This window comes from Oratosquilla oratoria, chromosome 44 (assembly GCF_046742065.1).
Source record: "Oratosquilla oratoria isolate Oo_2021 chromosome 44, ASM4674206v1, whole genome shotgun sequence".
Lineage (NCBI taxonomy): Eukaryota > Metazoa > Arthropoda > Malacostraca > Stomatopoda > Squillidae > Oratosquilla > Oratosquilla oratoria.
This window is the reverse complement of record NC_134820.1, coordinates 6,269,103-6,286,268: the sequence shown is the minus strand read 5'-3', so window position 1 is coordinate 6,286,268 and position 17,166 is coordinate 6,269,103. Positions and strand designations below refer to the sequence as shown.

Genomic DNA, 17,166 nt, shown 5'->3' with positions numbered 1-17,166 from the left:
AATATCTTTCCAGGTTGAAGGATTACATCAAAGTAATTCAACCTTTTCTGCCTGGTGCTCACCTTAGCTACTGAGAAACGGTTTGATGATAGCCAGAAGATAATTTGTTAGGTATATCGTCAGCATGAAATTGTGAACGAGTTTTCCTGGCAGCAAAGACAAAGGTAATGATATATAAACAACTGATTACAGTGGTTAAGCATACCGACAGGACTTAACGTAGCCAGATGAAAATAATAAACAAATAAAGACGAAATACACACATACAAGTGTAATTTTGGGAGATGTTAAAGTATCATGCTTATGCATTTGTCCAACTGAATCTCACGACTGGAATTGTAATTCACTCGATCGCTTGTCCAGAAAGTTTGTTTCGTCTATTGACTTTTCGGTTTGTAAAGTTCATTATTTTCTCAGGGCGTAGTAGACTACATACATATGCTGAAAAGGTGTTTCTCTTTTGTAATCAAGAACGTAATGGATTTTATTGTCTTACGAAATGTTTCATATTTATGAAACAGTGAACAGTAGAATAATAATAGCATGTCGAACACTCGACATCGGGTCACATCGCATCACCAAAAAGTTTTCGTTCAGAATCGAGTGCTCGCGTTATCAATCGCTTGAGAGTTTCTTGGTCGAGGAATGTGATGTGGTGGCGATTGCTAACTTGCATTACAAGTTGGGCACTTCAGCAACTTGACACCCAGAAGCCGAGACGGAGGAGGACGGAGAGATTCCCTTTCGAAAATGAAATCTCACGGTGCCAACAATACATGGAAAAGGCGAGTTATCGAGATGGGTTTGAATCCAGGCAAATAGTGCCAGCTACAGTAAACCTCGATCGGCAGAAGATATTCTGGTGCAGCTTAGTACTGAACTGCTACGCCAAAGTCACATGTTGTCACATGCAAATTTCCACTGGTTGATATTACCAAGCCCATATATGCAAAAAATTTTGAGTTGTAGTCACCTAAGGTATGACCTTAAGTTGGACCTCTCAGCGTAAATCAGTTATAAAGGTCTTTATGTCCATTGAAACCCCACACGAGGAATAGAAAATGACACCGAGTTGATGAAGTTGATGAAGAGGTTGAATGGAAGGGATATCCACCAGGTGACCCTGTCGATGCTTACTCGTCTTTTGTATTTATTCTCTTTGTCCCCGGCCGTTTGTATTCAGTAGAGATGGTGATAGGGGTGGGGGGGGGATGGTCTGACTAACTCTGATGTTTAAGAATCACCGGGAGTAGGGGAAGTTCATGGTTGAAATTGTTAATCTGTACTTTAACAATGTAGAGGTTCCCTTCGTCATGACGATGTCTGCAAACGGACCGGCTGAGAGGGGCCAAGGACGCCGCTTCTCTCTATGGGTTGGCAGCCGGCTCTGCTTGGCACTTGAAGGGTCAGGACTCTTGGTCGCAGTGCCAAGGCTACTAAGTTATTGGTGTCAGATCTGGTACGAGGTAGGGAGGGAGGGACCAGTGAGTGGGTGGGTTTGCTGGTGATGCTGACTTGCGTTAGGCACAATATAACGACTAAGCAAACAAGTTGTGACAAATGATGATGGTGAGAGTTAGGAGATTACAATACTGGCAGTGGTAGTAGTAATGAATCACTGTAGAAACCGTGAAGTCAGAACGAAGTATGAAACGTATGTCATTGGGTTAGCGTCTCGGCCTCTCACGCGGGAAGTCCGAGACCGCGCCCCGCTGACTCCATGGAAGTTACACCAGCTGCCTTCCAGTCCGGGGGGGGGGGCGGATGTCACGTAGGTTGAGCAGAAGCGTCTGTTACGAGTCTACACCCGTTCATGGTGGGGCTCTACGTAGGTGTACTATGGTTGCTCCAGGGTGATTTTATTGAGCTGAGGGAAATTACTCTACTCTTTAAAGGTTATTAGTGAAGGCGAAAGAGGGTAAAGGAGGGATGGTGTGTAGTGGAGGATTAAGTAAAATCCAATTCTCTCGGGACTTCTTAATTGTAATTAAAATGCGTGGTATAGGCGAATAAGGCTGCTGTCTTGGCAGCGGAATAGAATTCTGTATGCAAGAAGGGTATAATGTACATTTAGGAGTACTACGAACAATTTTGCTTACGTATTACAATTCTAACTGTACAGAATAATACTACTAACATTTATAGATATTTATATAGATATTTGGTACATAAACGTTTCAACAATGTTATATTTCCATAATACTAATTCTAGCGGGGTGACAATTATTAATAAATAAATTAGTTATGGTACACGTATTCTATAGAAAACGAATTCTTGAAAGCGTGACCTTGCTACAGGGGTAAGTGAGGGATGTTGGTTTAGTGAAATAGGGTGATGGGGCTTTGGTGGCTAGGAGCCATAAAATAGGGATGTAGAAGTACAGAGGAAAGTGGGTCGTTGTTGTAGTCGATATAGAAGGGCCCGAGGCTGATTTAAATTATATGAAAGAAAAAAATAGATAACCGACGGGGAGCTAGACCGAGATTGTACAGTCACGAACAAAATTTATGACCAACGCTGAAGTTCTCACAACGTCAGTACGATTTTTTTTTTTTTTTTTTTTTTTTTTTAAGTACGTAATACGTTTCCCTATGTTGGTATTAAGCTTCTAGTTAGGTAATTTTCCTAGATAAATAAAAGAAAAGTTGTCAAAGAATTTAAATCTTACACCATGAAAAACTCTGGGTGGATCATAATCTTTCTTTGTGGCTTTACACTACATTGCTTTGGAAAGGCACATAATTTTGTGTGGAGCATATACTGTACATACCTTTAGTGCTATGAGAAGCACTTTAGAAAGTCTGTTCTGGTTAAGAGCCGGACGACTTTCGCTTGATCAGGATCGACTATGACACCAGGATCCATCACTGGGTGAATAAAATCGCTTGGCGCTTCCTGGAACAAAATGACCGAAGGTTAAGTCCCATTGCCATAGTCTTGCATCATCACGTTCAACTCCGGTACGCTCTTGAATTACATCTTTTTAATACAATGCTATTTCATTCAGCTGACTGGGCGGACCTGGAACGAAACTGGGTCCCGACCGATCGAGACCCCCAGGTCTGGCTGGGCTCCGGCCGTCAGCTGAGAATAGAGTCGTTTGACATCACCAGGAAAAAAAAAACGACATTGCGTCACCGTGTTGAAGGAGTTGATGCGTCAACTGATCGCCGGCAGAGTTGAAAACCGGCGAGTTTTCTGAGGCAGTGGCGAAGGTGTGTGTGTGTGTGTGTGGGGATTTCCCTGAATAAAATCATCTGAAGGCAGCCAGAATAAATATTAGCTATCCATAACAGTGCAACGATTAATTTGAATGTCTAACCTTTTTTACTGCGCAGGCTCCCTCGACTGAATAAAATCGCCTGTCGGCAGCCAAAACATTTTAAAGTCAACAATAATAGTGTAACGATTAATTTGAATATTTAATCGTTTTACTACGCAGAAGAGGAGTTTCTTGGCCTAGAAATAACGTTTTAGTTTTCAATAGCACTGGAAGGGCTAGGAGAAATGATCCTATCAGCCCGATGACGTAATTTGAATATTTTGATCTAACCAACGTTATACTTCTCCCCCCCCCACCTCGCCTCCTCCATTGAATAAAATCATGTGGCAATAATTATCAGAAGAAAACCTGTTAAGAGCAAGTCTTTGTGAAGGGATTAGGAGAGTGCAAAGGACGGGGAAGAAGAGTCGTGGGGAGGGTAGTGAAAGGCTTTTCGGTGAAGGGGGTGGATTTCTCTCGAGCCGGGTTGGAGAGTAATTTCATCCACCCCAACCCTAGGATAGCGGAAACTGGCTGGAGATGATAATGGATGCTGCTAGACAGTGCTAAAAGAGAGAATTAAAAGAAGAAGAGAGAGATTTAATGTTTGTGTTCGTGAGAAGGTAAATGGTTTGATCGGAAGACCGGTGTAGGGGGCTGGTGGTGGCGCCAGAAGCCGGCCGGTCCGGCCCAGTCCTCCATCATTATGAAACGGGGTGGCGTTACGTAACCATCGCCCGCTTGTACAGAACTCATGACAGTGGTGGCGGTGGCGGTAGAGCGACGGCGCTAGGCAGCCACGAATAGCCCAGCTGCTGGCTTGATGCCCACTGTGTCCTCTTGCCGCTGTTGCCCATCAGGTGGGGCCAGGGAGCCGCGGAGACGAAGGGAGGACGAGGAGGGACGGGCGCCGGCAGGAGGGACCGAGTCCCGGGTGCCCTGGTGGTGACGTCATATCGCCGCGTCACCTGTCCCCCCCCCCATATCTCTTCCTCCCTTCCCACTTCCTCTTCTGAGGCACCTGCTACTGGTCCACATGTGAATTCATACAGGGCACACCTTACACACACCTTACACACACACACACACACACACGCGCGCGCGCGCGCGCAGTTTGATCCCTGGTGCATGTGTAGGGTCACAACAGTATCCATAGATCGGGCGACACATGAGCTCTGAACTCTCATCTGATAGAGTAATAGATGCCGATCGCAAGTCTAGCACATGACCCAAGACCACGGTGAATTACACACACACGCGACTTGCTGGTGTAGTGGTTAGCGTCACTACCTCTCACGCGGGAGGTCTGAAATCACATACATCTCACGTCATGGTATCTTCACTAACACTGCAAGCCTTTAATGTCTTCATTGAGAAAAGTGACAGCATTAGTAACAGATCGCACTATAAGGGCCCCAAGCTCTCATCAAGGAGGGTAAGAGCTGTCGATCTCGAGTACAGCATATAATCCAAGACCATGACGAAGGAATTCTCGAAAGACTGGTACATGAAGGTATTGGCAAAGCATAAGTTGTCATGATGGAGAGGAGTTATTAGCGAAGTTCCACAGGGGTCAGTGTTGTCACCCCTGGTGTTTTTTTGTCTGCGTAAATTACTTGTTGGAAGGAAGGACACGATGCAGTAACATGTTCCCAGACGACGCAAAAATCATAAAGTGAATAGAAAATAAAGACTACAAAATATTACAAAGTTGTCTATACAGAATGTGTGACTTCAACACCAAAATGTGCAGTCTTGGAAATGGGTAATTAAAAAGACCTTCGACAATTACTCAATAACAAGTTAAATAGTGACAAAAGAATAAAAAGAAGAAGAAGAAGAAAGGATCAGGGATTAGGGGTCATGGATAAAATGTCAGCGGATTAATATCCCAGTAAAATTGGGTTTACGGACAAGAAGAGGAGACCACGCCAGGAGGTGCTGTGTAGCTGCGGCCGAAGCCGTCACCTTTGCCCTATTATGCGTTTGGATTACTGGGACAGGTAACGGTCACTGTTCGAGAGAATACAGAGAGCAGCAGCAGCCAAATTGATCCTCACCCTAGCAGATGACTCACAGAGAAAGAGACAAGTACCGTCGTTAAAAAGAGAGAGAGAGAGAGAAAGAGTTGACACAATCGCGATGTCCAGATCAGTGGTGGAAGTGGATAGAATGGACCAAATGGATCTCCTGGTACAGAGTTGAGGCCCTCACAAGGCCACTGGAACAAAATTTCCATATATATGCGTCTCCTCCTGGAATGACCTACAAGAAGGGAAGACACAAGCCAAAACTATAAATTAGTTTAAAACAAAGCGCAGTGTGTTAGATGGATCAGAAAGGGACCTTACGAGTGTAGCTCCTTTCTTGCATATTACAAATAGGTAAATTCGCGCGCGCACACACACACACACACACACATATATATATATATACATATATATATATATATATATATATATATATATATATATATATACATTATATATACAAAGAACAACTAAAACGGTCCTCAGTCTAGTTGACTCAACAGAAGAAGATTAGAAAAAAATATTTCCCCTTCATTAGAATGAAGAATAAAGAGATGCGACGTGATTGCTGAGTTCAGATCAGTGAATGGAATGGAAAAGATTGACAATGGAAATATATTTTATTTAAGATTGAAGAGTGACACAAGGCCATGGTAAAAAGGAAAGAAAGAAAAAAGAAAAAGTCCCTGAGGAGCATCAAGAAAATTGAATATTTCTGGATTTACCTTAACGGAGGTACAGTCGCAAAAAAAGTCGTGCTTTAAAGCTCAGTTTGATGATTGGAGACCAAAAAGATGGGATTCCTTGAGTGTAGGTCTTTTATGTACATAATTAGCTGAATACAAACACACATGCACACAAACACACACACACACACACGTACACACACACACACACGTACACACACACGTACACACACACACACACACACACGCACACACACACACACACACGTACACACACACACACGTGCAAACACATACACGGCTTGATGGCCCAATGGTAGCGATCGCAACTGCTGTCACAGCGGCATGGGTTCGTATCCCCCCCAGGGTTGAATTAATTTCAGTATCCCTGCGCTGCGAGTCGTTACTCCAACTCTCGTGGGTGGGAAGTTGGGGGGGGGGGTGCGTGTAAGGTCACAGTATTACCCATAGATCGGTCATACGAGCTCTGAGCTCTCCTCCGGGAGGTTAATGGCTGTCGATCGCGAGTCCAACGCGTGATGAGATTATGGTGAATCACACACACACACACGTGCACACACATACACGTACACACACACATAGGTGCACACGTGAAGCGGCCAGATGGGTCACCACGAGAATAACTTGTGAAACACGAAGAAACACAAAGTGGATAAACACAAATCGGTAAATAGTGTACACGCGCTCTCGCCGAGATTCGTTGCCAGCTTGTATGGTAGGTGTATTCGGTAACTACCTCACTCCCTCGCACTCTCCAAGACCTCACACCTTAGGCCTACGGAATACTCCCGTAGGCCTTGAAGTTTTAAATTACATATTTCCCTCTCACAGTCCCATATATGTCCCTCTCACACTTTCGGTTTTCCTCTCACGTTCTTAATCTCTCGTTTTTATCTTCATCACTTGGATCCCGATTCCGATGTTCATTGCTTACTAGTGTCTGCCACTTGCCCATGCTGTCCGAGCACATTAAGCTAAGAAGCTAATTGCTTCCTGGCGTAAATTCGGTACCTTTTCTTGCCATGTTGGAGGTCGCGACCACTTTCATGAAGGTCGGTAATGTCATGCATTTTTCATTACATTTTTGTTGCCAATGTTGGCTCCATTTCTTAGTAATACAATACCTGATGGTTTCTAGGGAGTAGGGGTCATATGTCTCTGTATCGTAGACTTATCGTGATATCATTGGTTGACAGAAATATGTCTTATACATTCACAACAGGCACCTTTCTCTGTAGTACTCAAAATTGAAATTAGTTGTGCGTCGTACGTGATACTCTGCCTGTGAGGCAGGTGCATCTGTCACGTAGAGGGCGTTGGAGAAGTACCCCACCCCCACCCCCCGGTTCCTCTGTACCCCCTTTGCCACCTCCTACCCTCCCCCCTTCATTCCTCCCCCGAGTTGTAGCCAAGACATCCGACGGACTGATACAACGCTGGTTTGGTTTTTCAGAAACTTGGGAGGGAAACTCAAGGCTGAGTTCTGTCCTGTATAGGTTACTTACCTACGTATGGTGTATTGACTCCGTTTTCTATACGGTCAATGCTTTAATGATTTTAACAACACGCAATATTCTTTCATGGTCGGAGAATAATTAATAAATACTATTGATACTGTTCACTTCTGCTATTCCTCATTTCTGTTGCTCTACTTGAGTCTACTTTGCTATCTAAAACTCCACATTTTCGGCGCAATGTCGACCCTTAGAATAGAAGTTCTGTTAATTGATAGCGAGATGCAGTATAGGTTATTGCCTCCTTCCACCGACCTCATCCATTGGTGGGAGATCGGAGGTGATACGTGATTGGTGGATGAGGTTTGAATTTAACGGATTATGATTGGCTGTAATCTTGAACGTCGTGATTCATTATGCAATGTTGCAATTCCTGGGTCTATTTCGTTAAAACATAATCGGGTTAACTGTTGCCGAGTATTTTCTTGGGATTCTGAAATGTTGTTTCAAGTACGTAAATACAAACACACGCGCGCCCGCGCGTTAACACACACGCTTACACGCACACACATATTCGCATATTCACTAACAAATATACGCATACACATACACAGATGCACACACAGACTCACGCACACACATACATACAGACACACACGCGCACACAGACTCTCTCTCTCTCTCTCTCACACACACACACACACTCACTCACTCACACACACACACACACACACACACACACACACACACACACACACACACACACACACACACACACACACACACACACACACACACACACACACACACACTACTCGGTGGCGCAGTTGGTAGAGCACTGAACTGCCACGATAGTGGCCTGGAGTTCCTGGTTCGAATCCTGCCCAGGGCCGAAATTATTTCGGTACCGCTGCGCTTCGGGTCGTTACTCTGACTCTTGTGGGCGGGGAGTTGGGTGTGTGTGTGTGTGCAAGGTCATAGCATTACCCATAGATCGGACCTACGAGCTCTGAGCTCTCTTCCAGGAGGGAAATAGCTGTTGATCACGAGTCCAACACGTGATCCAAAGACCAAGTGAATACACACACACACACACACACACACACACACACAAACACACACTCTATACACACAGGGCTTAATGGCGCAGTGGTAGCGATCGCAACTGCTGTCACAGCGGTCCGGGTTTGAATCCCGCCCAGGGCTGGAATAATTTCAGTATCGCTGCGCTGCGAGTTGTTACTCCAACTCCCGTGGGAGGGGAGTTGTGTGTGTGTATGTGTAAGGTCTCAGTATTACTCATAGATTGGTCATACGAGCTCTGAGTTCTCATCCGAAAGGTTAATAATTGTCGATCACGAGTCCAACACGTGATCCAAGACCATGGTGACCATGGTGAATCACACACACACACATGCACACGCACACACTCACGCGCGCGCGCACACACACACATACATACACCCACACACACACATACATACACAAACACACACACACACATACATACACCCACACACACACACACATACATACACAAACACACACACACACACACACACAAATGGCACCTACACTCTCAAGTTTGACTTACGAGCAAAGATTGGATAAATTACATCCATCAACACTGGAACAGAGAAGAGCAAGAGGCGATTTGCTGACTATGTACAGAATTATGAAAGGGATGGAAGTTCTTGATAGAGATGACTTATTAAAATGGGACAGAAGAGAAACAAGAGGACACGAAAAGAAGCTAAAGAAGGACAGTTACAGAAGAGATTTGAAAAAGAATAGCTTCCCACACAGAGTGATTGATGTCTGGAACAAACTAAACGGGGAAACAGTGAGTGCCAAAACTATACAAGATTTTAAGAACAAACTGGATGCGGAGAGATACAAAAACGGGTCACTACGAGCATAGCTCTCGTCCCGTAAAATACAACTAGGTAAATACAACTAGGTAAATACACACACACACAAACACACACACACATTGCTACATGCAAAGACTCAAGACGGATGTAGATATATATATGTATATATATATATATATATATATATATATATATATTTATATAAATGAAGAAGCTACAAGCGAAACCGGTCAGGAATAAACTCGGAACGAGACCCGTCACTCTCTTTTTCCACCATTTTCATATATGTATATATATATATATATAAAAGAAGATGGAGGTGATGATGATGATCAGACAGCCTTAGGCCAGAATCACAATACTCCGTGTCAGTGGCTGAAGGTAGACTGAATTTAGGGTGCACACAGTGAAAGCCACATTCATGCGAACTAGTACCGGAAGCCCTAAGAATTTAGGGTTTAGGGTTTGTCAACGAGACCTAAAGCCTTGTTGACACGGGGCTAGTTTAGTAGCCGTTAGTGTCGGTTGCAAGTTAACTGACCTAAGGGCACGTAAGTGTTAACACTAGGATATATATATATATATATATATATATATATATATATATATATATATATATATATATATATATATATATATATATTTTTTTTTTTTTTTTTTTTTTTTTGGGGGGGGGGGCAAGGTACTAACTTTCCGTTGACATTGGGCAAGTAGATGGGTAGTTTAGAAGTCTCGTAGACCAAGTTCAGAGACTTGCACCAGAATCTTGGGTCCTGGATGTAAAGAGATGAATTCTTGGACTTACGTTAAGCAGGAATTTGTCGAATGTGTGTCATGAATACATTATTTAATCTCGGTGATTAGATTAATCATTGAGAATAACTTACTTCGATTGATCGAGACTGTTCGGAGACAGGAGAGTGACTTGAATGAAAAAATAGGTGTCATGGGAAGAAGATCATCGCGTTGGTGGCCGGAGCCTGAACGTAAACATCGAAAAATGTAATGACAAAGGTAAATGTGGAGTAGAGCAGTGATACTCAAAGTGGTGGTCCGCGGATCGGTTCCGTTACCTGGCGAGCCATCTGCTGCTACCGGTACGCTGCTCTGAGTGTCCAGGCCATGCTAAGGAATAGTTGAGGAATTGGTAGAATCTAAGGAATAATATGGATAGTCAATCTCCATTGCGCGTGGCACTGTCCTCAACTGAACATATAAAAAAACATGAACATGAACACATTAAAAAAATGATAGATGCGTCTTAGTGTTAATATGATGTTTGGATTAGATGTTGTTTAATAAGTGTACAATAGAAGGTATGGGACTGTGCGTGGTGTTTTAAAAGGCTCGAGTCTATTGTGATGTCTTGTGGCCCGGGCAGGACGGTCAGCTTCCGACGGTAGCAGTTTGCGGTGGCGAGGATGACGTAATAGCTTGAGGCCGAATTTTCTTAGTGTCTCTTTGTAGTGGGCAGAGAGTTTGGGCAGGTTGAGGATGGTTAGAGCAGCCTAGTAGTTGGAATAAGAGGAACCCTTTCTAGCTGCCGTTCCTCAATGAGATTGATGGAGGGGGTCCAGGCTGGAGATGCATAGCAGAATAAAGGTGGAATATATATTCTTCAACTCCTTCTCTGGTGTTCCAAGTGATCTCAGCCTTTGCAGCATGTATGGCGATAGATGCTGATCTGACGGTGTTTGTCACATGCTGCCTCCAGTCCAGTTGGTCATCAATAGTGATTCCCAGTAATTTAGTGGGCTTGACTACTTGGGGAGGTTGGGTGCTGATTGTGACATTTGGAGCAGGTAAATCCTTCTTTGATGTACAGAATTGTGTGTGTATGTGTGTGTGTATTTTATCTAGTTGTATTTACCTAGCTGTATTTTGCGGAAGGAGAGCTATGCTCGTAGTAACCCGCTGTTTGTTCCAGATATCAATTACACTGTGTGGAAAGCTATTCTTTTTCAGATCTCTTCTGTAACTGTCTTAAGTTTCTTCGTGCGCGTACGTGTGTGTGTGTGTGTGTGTGTGTGTGTGTGTGTGTGTGTGTGTGTGTGTGTGTGTGTGTGTGTGTGTGTGTTTGTGCACGTGTATTCAGCTAATTATGTAGTAACCCGCTGTTGTATCTTTCCGCATCCAGTTTTTTTCTTAAAATCTTGTATAGTTTTAGCACTCACTGTTTCCTCTTTCAGTTTGTTCCAGATATCTATTACACTGTGTGGAAAGCTATTCTTTTTCAGATCTCTTCTATAACTGTCTTTCTTAAGTTTCTTCTCGTGCCCTCTTGTAGTTCTTCTGTCCCATTTTAGTAGGTCATCCCTATCAAGAATTTCCATCCCTTTCATAATTCTGTAAATGGTTATCAAATCACCTCTTTCTCTTCTTTGTTCTAGGGTTGGTCAATTTAGTTTGTCCAATCTTTGTTCGTATGTCAAATTGCAAATTGTTGGTGCCATCTTTGTCGTTGCTCTTTGAATTTTTTTTTTTACTAGGTGTCCATAGAGGCGCTGCGAATTCCAATTTGGGTCTTATCAATGTAACTAGTATTTCCTTTACCATCTCTTCATCCATGTGTGTGTGTGTGTGTGTACATACATGTATGTATATATATATATATACATATATATATATATATATATGTATATATATACATATATATATATATATATATATATATATATATTACAAAAAATACAAAGAAGCATGCCGACAGGAGACCTTTTGGTCCATAGCTATGTCGGATGCGAAAAAATATAATAATGATAAACGAATAAATAAATAGTAAATGAATAAATAAAAGTATAATAATATAAGCAATAATAAATAAAATAAATGAATGGGTAAAGTTAAATAATAGACAAACAGGTAAATAGTAAATAATAAATTGACAGACAAATGATAATAAACAATCAGACAAGTATAACAAATAAACAAATAATATAAAATTAATGGCAGGCATTACAGCATCTTGCTTAGGTGTTTATCTAAACGAATCTTAAAGCTTCGAACTGAACTAGTTTGCACTGCCTCTGAAGGAAGTTTATTTCTAGCCTTCCGATAGAAGGAGTTTGTGACGTTAAACCATATCATATCATATCATTAACTACATGGTTGGCGAAGTTGTTTCTACCCACGTCCAAACTATATCTATTTCCTGACAGTTTGAGACCATTATTTCTTGTCGGATTCTTAGTGTGTATATATATATATATATATATATATATATATATATATATATATATATATATATATATATACAGTATATATATATATGTACATGCATATATATATATATATATATATATATATATATATATATATATATATATATATATATATATATACTATATGTAACAGCTTTGGCAATACGACAGGTCGGGTAAGACTGGCATTGAGTACACGGCATACGTCATGCCATGTCCCGATGGATATGTCATGTTTCTTTCGTAACTGCTCTCCGACTTAGGCAACTCAAATTCCTGGTCGAAGATGCCAAGAATCTCTATCAGCGGTTCTCCATTTTTTTTTTTTTTTTTTTTTTTAAGATGGCCTCTTTTGGCATCCTCTGTGACCTCCCTCCCCCATTAGTCGCTATTTTTAAAACATATATGCTACTATTAACATTTACTTGTTTCTCTGATTTATTATGATTAATACTGTTGCTACCGTATTATATCCAGTGGATTATCGTGGTGATATGAAATTAGGGTCCTTCAAATATACAGTATACGGTACTGTGGGGACATGCACAAACACTGTATCTCGCAAGGACACAGTATGAGGAATATTATGTGTATTGAGACACTGTCATTTCCAGGATATTTGCAGGCCTACCCATCCCCACATGCCGTACTTCCACAACCCGCCACTGACTGTGCACTGTATGTCGTAAAGTTCGACAAGATAAGGCTACCTGAGAGCACTGTGTATCCTCCTTATGTATATATTTTTTTTTTCTTCCGGGAAGTGTCAATGTGAACTTTGTCTCCGCCAATCCCATAAAAAGAGGAAAGGCCATTGGTGTAATTATACATCAATTGAGTCTTAATATGCACACAGCTATTGACACCGTGTTATGTGTAAATAATGACAAGTTAATCAAACGCCTGCCAGTTTGGTTGGCATGATCCATTGAAATACATTTGTAGCTCCAAATATTATCTCAAAATACATTTTTAACAAAACACTCTAACCGGCTAACCATGACATTTTGATCAAATGATGCTCATTTAGGTCGATATAATAAAAAGTGGTATGATCAACCGCTGGTGCATTTTAAATGTTTTAGATAAACACCTAAGCAAGATGCTGTAATGATTATAATTTATTTTATATTATTTGTTTTTGTTTTGTTATCATTTATCTGATTTTCATTTGTTATTAGTAATATGTCAATTTATTATTTACTATTTACCTGTTTGTTTATTATTTAACTATACCTATGCATTTATTTATGCATTTTATTTGTTATTTACATTATTATAGTTTTTATTTATTATTTTATTATTATCATGATTGTTTTTCGCATCCGACCTAGATATGGACCAAAAAGTCTCATGTCGGCATGCTCCGCCTTTGTAATCTGAGTAGGAAATAAGGTATGATCCTATGATTACCTCTAAGTTGTCGTCGTTATGTTCATCAATGTGTGCTCACATCTGTAAGTAAATATTTATATAAGAGAGAAATAATTGGTGACCTGGCCTAACGACCCAGAATTGTATTAAAATATGTTTTAGATTTTATGTAAGTGAAATTTTAGATAGAAGAAATAATGAAGCGCAAACTTTATTGAAACAAAAACAATGAAAAATAAAAGTAGTAGATGAAATATTCTCTACATGTCGGATATTATACTCATTGTTTATCATCAATTTTCTATATGTATTAGATTTTACGTTGGTCTTTTACATATTTTAATAAGAGGAAACCTAGAAAATTTTATTGTTGATTTCCTTTCATGGGCAGACATTTCCCATCGTTACAGTGACGTCACTATAATCAGTGATATTGCATCATAATTTGTGAAGAATAAATATCACACCAAATTTCACTCGCCTTGGTATTTGCCCATTTTGGCAGTGCGCCCTTTGTAACAGAACCAAGGATTTCCATTGTAACGACTTTTCCGCCTATGCGACGTCATATGATATCAGTCTCTCCTTCCTCCTGGGTACCTATTGAGGGGAAAATAATAAATATCTGAGATATCACATTTTGATTTGTTTGACAGACATGCTTCATGTGGTATAACATTGCTTCGCCCCTTCCGAACTAGGTGCCACTTTTCCTTGTATTCTAGGATGCCGCCAGACTATTTTATTCAATATGCAATGGTGAAAAGGCAAAACAAGCAAATGTTTGCTGGACTGCCACTCGCCCTAACCAATAAATCCCATTTTCTGTTGCCGTCGTCGTCTTCGTTATTGTTGTTTGTGGTGGTGATTGTGGTTGAGACTTGAGATACGGGATAGAATATACATAGATATCAAAGATTCCTAAACAGATCTTAATCTTTTCACTGATGTTAACGATTCATACATATGTTCTGGGTGCCGTCTGATGATTGTACTGAATGGATGAGCGTCCCCTACGCAGCGAAAATGTAGTCATGACGTCATTGTTTCCTTCAACACGGTTGTGATTTTATTTAGCAGATGGGAGGACTTAGTCATAAATTGTGTTTAATCGATTGTGATGCTGCCTTGACCCAGCTCCGCCCCCTCAGCTGAATAAAATCGCCAGTTTCATTATACAGAACAAAGACAATTAAGTCTCACTGCGCAGTTCTCTTGTTTGAATAATATCACCTGGCAGCATTCAAACAAACATGTAAGCCAACAGTAGCGAAAAAATCAAAACGGCGTGTTCTGAAATCAGCAGCTATGCTGGTTTTTGTCTTCACGGTGCAGCTGGTTGACGTTACTGAATCGGATTATCTGACAAGCGGAGTGACTGAGGTCTCTTCCCCCGTGGCTCTCAGGAGAGACTGAAACCCGTTGTGCATTTCTGGGGATGAGCAGCTCAGCTCTATGCGCATTTGCTAAACGCGTGGGAGTAGGCACAAGCGGATGGCGACTTTCAATAAACAGATAAACAAATAAATAAAATGATACTTACTCATAGTAAACGAAAAATACAAACGAACAATTAAACAGAGAAATAAATGCACTTAGAGACGAATGAATGAATAGATTTATAAGCAAGGAATCACGAGAACGAATCTTGCAAAAGACCTGAGTAAGGGAGGATACATGATGTGGCAAACTGCCCGGGTTGTGTCATTATCTTTATTTTATTATATTTTTGTCTTTATCTTTCCACTCCTTGTTCTGAATCTTCTTCAATTTATTTGGCTACTCATTCTCTACGTCAGCAACATTCAACGTACCCCTCTCTAATACAACTTCCTCGGTGATTTCAGAATAACCAAATACAAGACGTTAAGTGATGCATAACGCCTTTGAAACCAACGCGCCAGAGAAACATACAGTTGATTAATGCAGGGTATTTTTTTCACAGTAGTGTGGGTATTTGAATTTGCATTCGCCCACTCACTCCTCCCTTTCATGTTCGGATTTTCCCCTCAGATGAATGAAATCGACTGGTTTTGAGATGTCAACTCAAGTGCACCACATAGTAACATACAGGTCAAAACAGCTCCTTTCATACTGAGAGTATCTCGTACTTTGTTGAATAAAACCGCTTGGCGTTAGGTAGTATAGGATATTCCAAGTTACGTAACACGAACAAAACACATTCAGTCGTGTTCTGAAAAGAATCAGAACAGTAAAGTGATATGTGCTGTCTACTGTCCCGGACATCCGATATATTTGTCCTTTTACAATTTTGTTCACAAAATCAACGTGATCATGAATTTTGCTTTATAGTGAATTGTATTAAAAATTCATCAACGGAAGAAATGTGCGCATAATTCTGATACATGGGCCAGGTTTTTCTATACGCAGTCTGCCTACGAGCTCAAGGTCAGGGTTTCATACTACCCACTCAGACTTTATACATAACTTTGGCAACATCTTTAAAGAATGATACGATGAGTATGTGACGCTAGCGTCCTCAACCCCGTGAAACCCTGTGCTCAGCTGAATAAAATCGTCTGGCGGCGGCTAGATCAATATAAAGTGCGTTAACACAGTGAAGGCATCTGGATGTCTGGCGTCAACTGGAACATTATTATCAAGGTAGGCAATGTACTTAATGTGTATACGAGGTTAACCGAGGTTTCTTAACCCGTTAACCTCTTCCTCGCTGATGTTAATATCCATCTGTAACGAAGTGTGCTGTAGCGTAAGGAGTTTATGCCATAAGACGTATAGCAGTGAGCAAAACTTTCACTTTTGCGCACCCGTAACTGCCAGGGGAGGTAGCTGCCACCGGTGGCCGTTGCAAGCGAATCTCAATCGTACGAATCGAGATGGAAACCAGCAAGCCACAGGGCACACTAAGGACATTTATTCCTTTTATTGAGCCCTGTGGCACTTCTGCAGGACTTCTTTCTGCGAGGTGCCAATGAAACGCTTGGCAGTCCGGCGATTTCCGTGTTGAAAGTCGTCGTTGGTGTGAGAAGGCCAAGGTTACAGTGGTTGAACGGGGTGGGGGGTTTGGTACTGCACTAGATGGTCTTTGGTGTTAAAGGGCACTTTCTGTAATCATGCTGAACAAATTAGGCTTAAGGGAAGAACCTGTTGCATTATACTGATCTGGAAATGTGTCTGTAAAAGAGTATCTAATAGCTTCATTATGGTTTAACATTACTGACTTTCTTGCACAGTCACGGTTCTTCAAGATCGTAATATTTGCGTAAAGCCAGCTGCTTTCTG

The 17,166-nt window shown here is 41.3% G+C and overlaps 1 long non-coding RNA gene across 1 annotated transcript in view; it reads right to left on the bottom strand.

Annotated features, from left to right (window-relative positions):
* Window positions 1-15,339, bottom strand: part of LOC143022404 (uncharacterized) — a 33,094-nt gene extending 17,755 nt beyond the window's left edge. Inside the window, exons 1-3 of the long non-coding RNA XR_012966045.1 lie at window positions 14,384-15,339; window positions 13,942-13,983; window positions 2,772-2,896 (exon numbers count right to left, since the gene is read on the bottom strand). This is a non-coding gene — a long non-coding RNA (uncharacterized LOC143022404). The remainder of the gene's footprint in view (window positions 1-2,771; window positions 2,897-13,941; window positions 13,984-14,383) is intronic.
* Window positions 15,340-17,166: the final 1,827 nt, after the last annotated feature.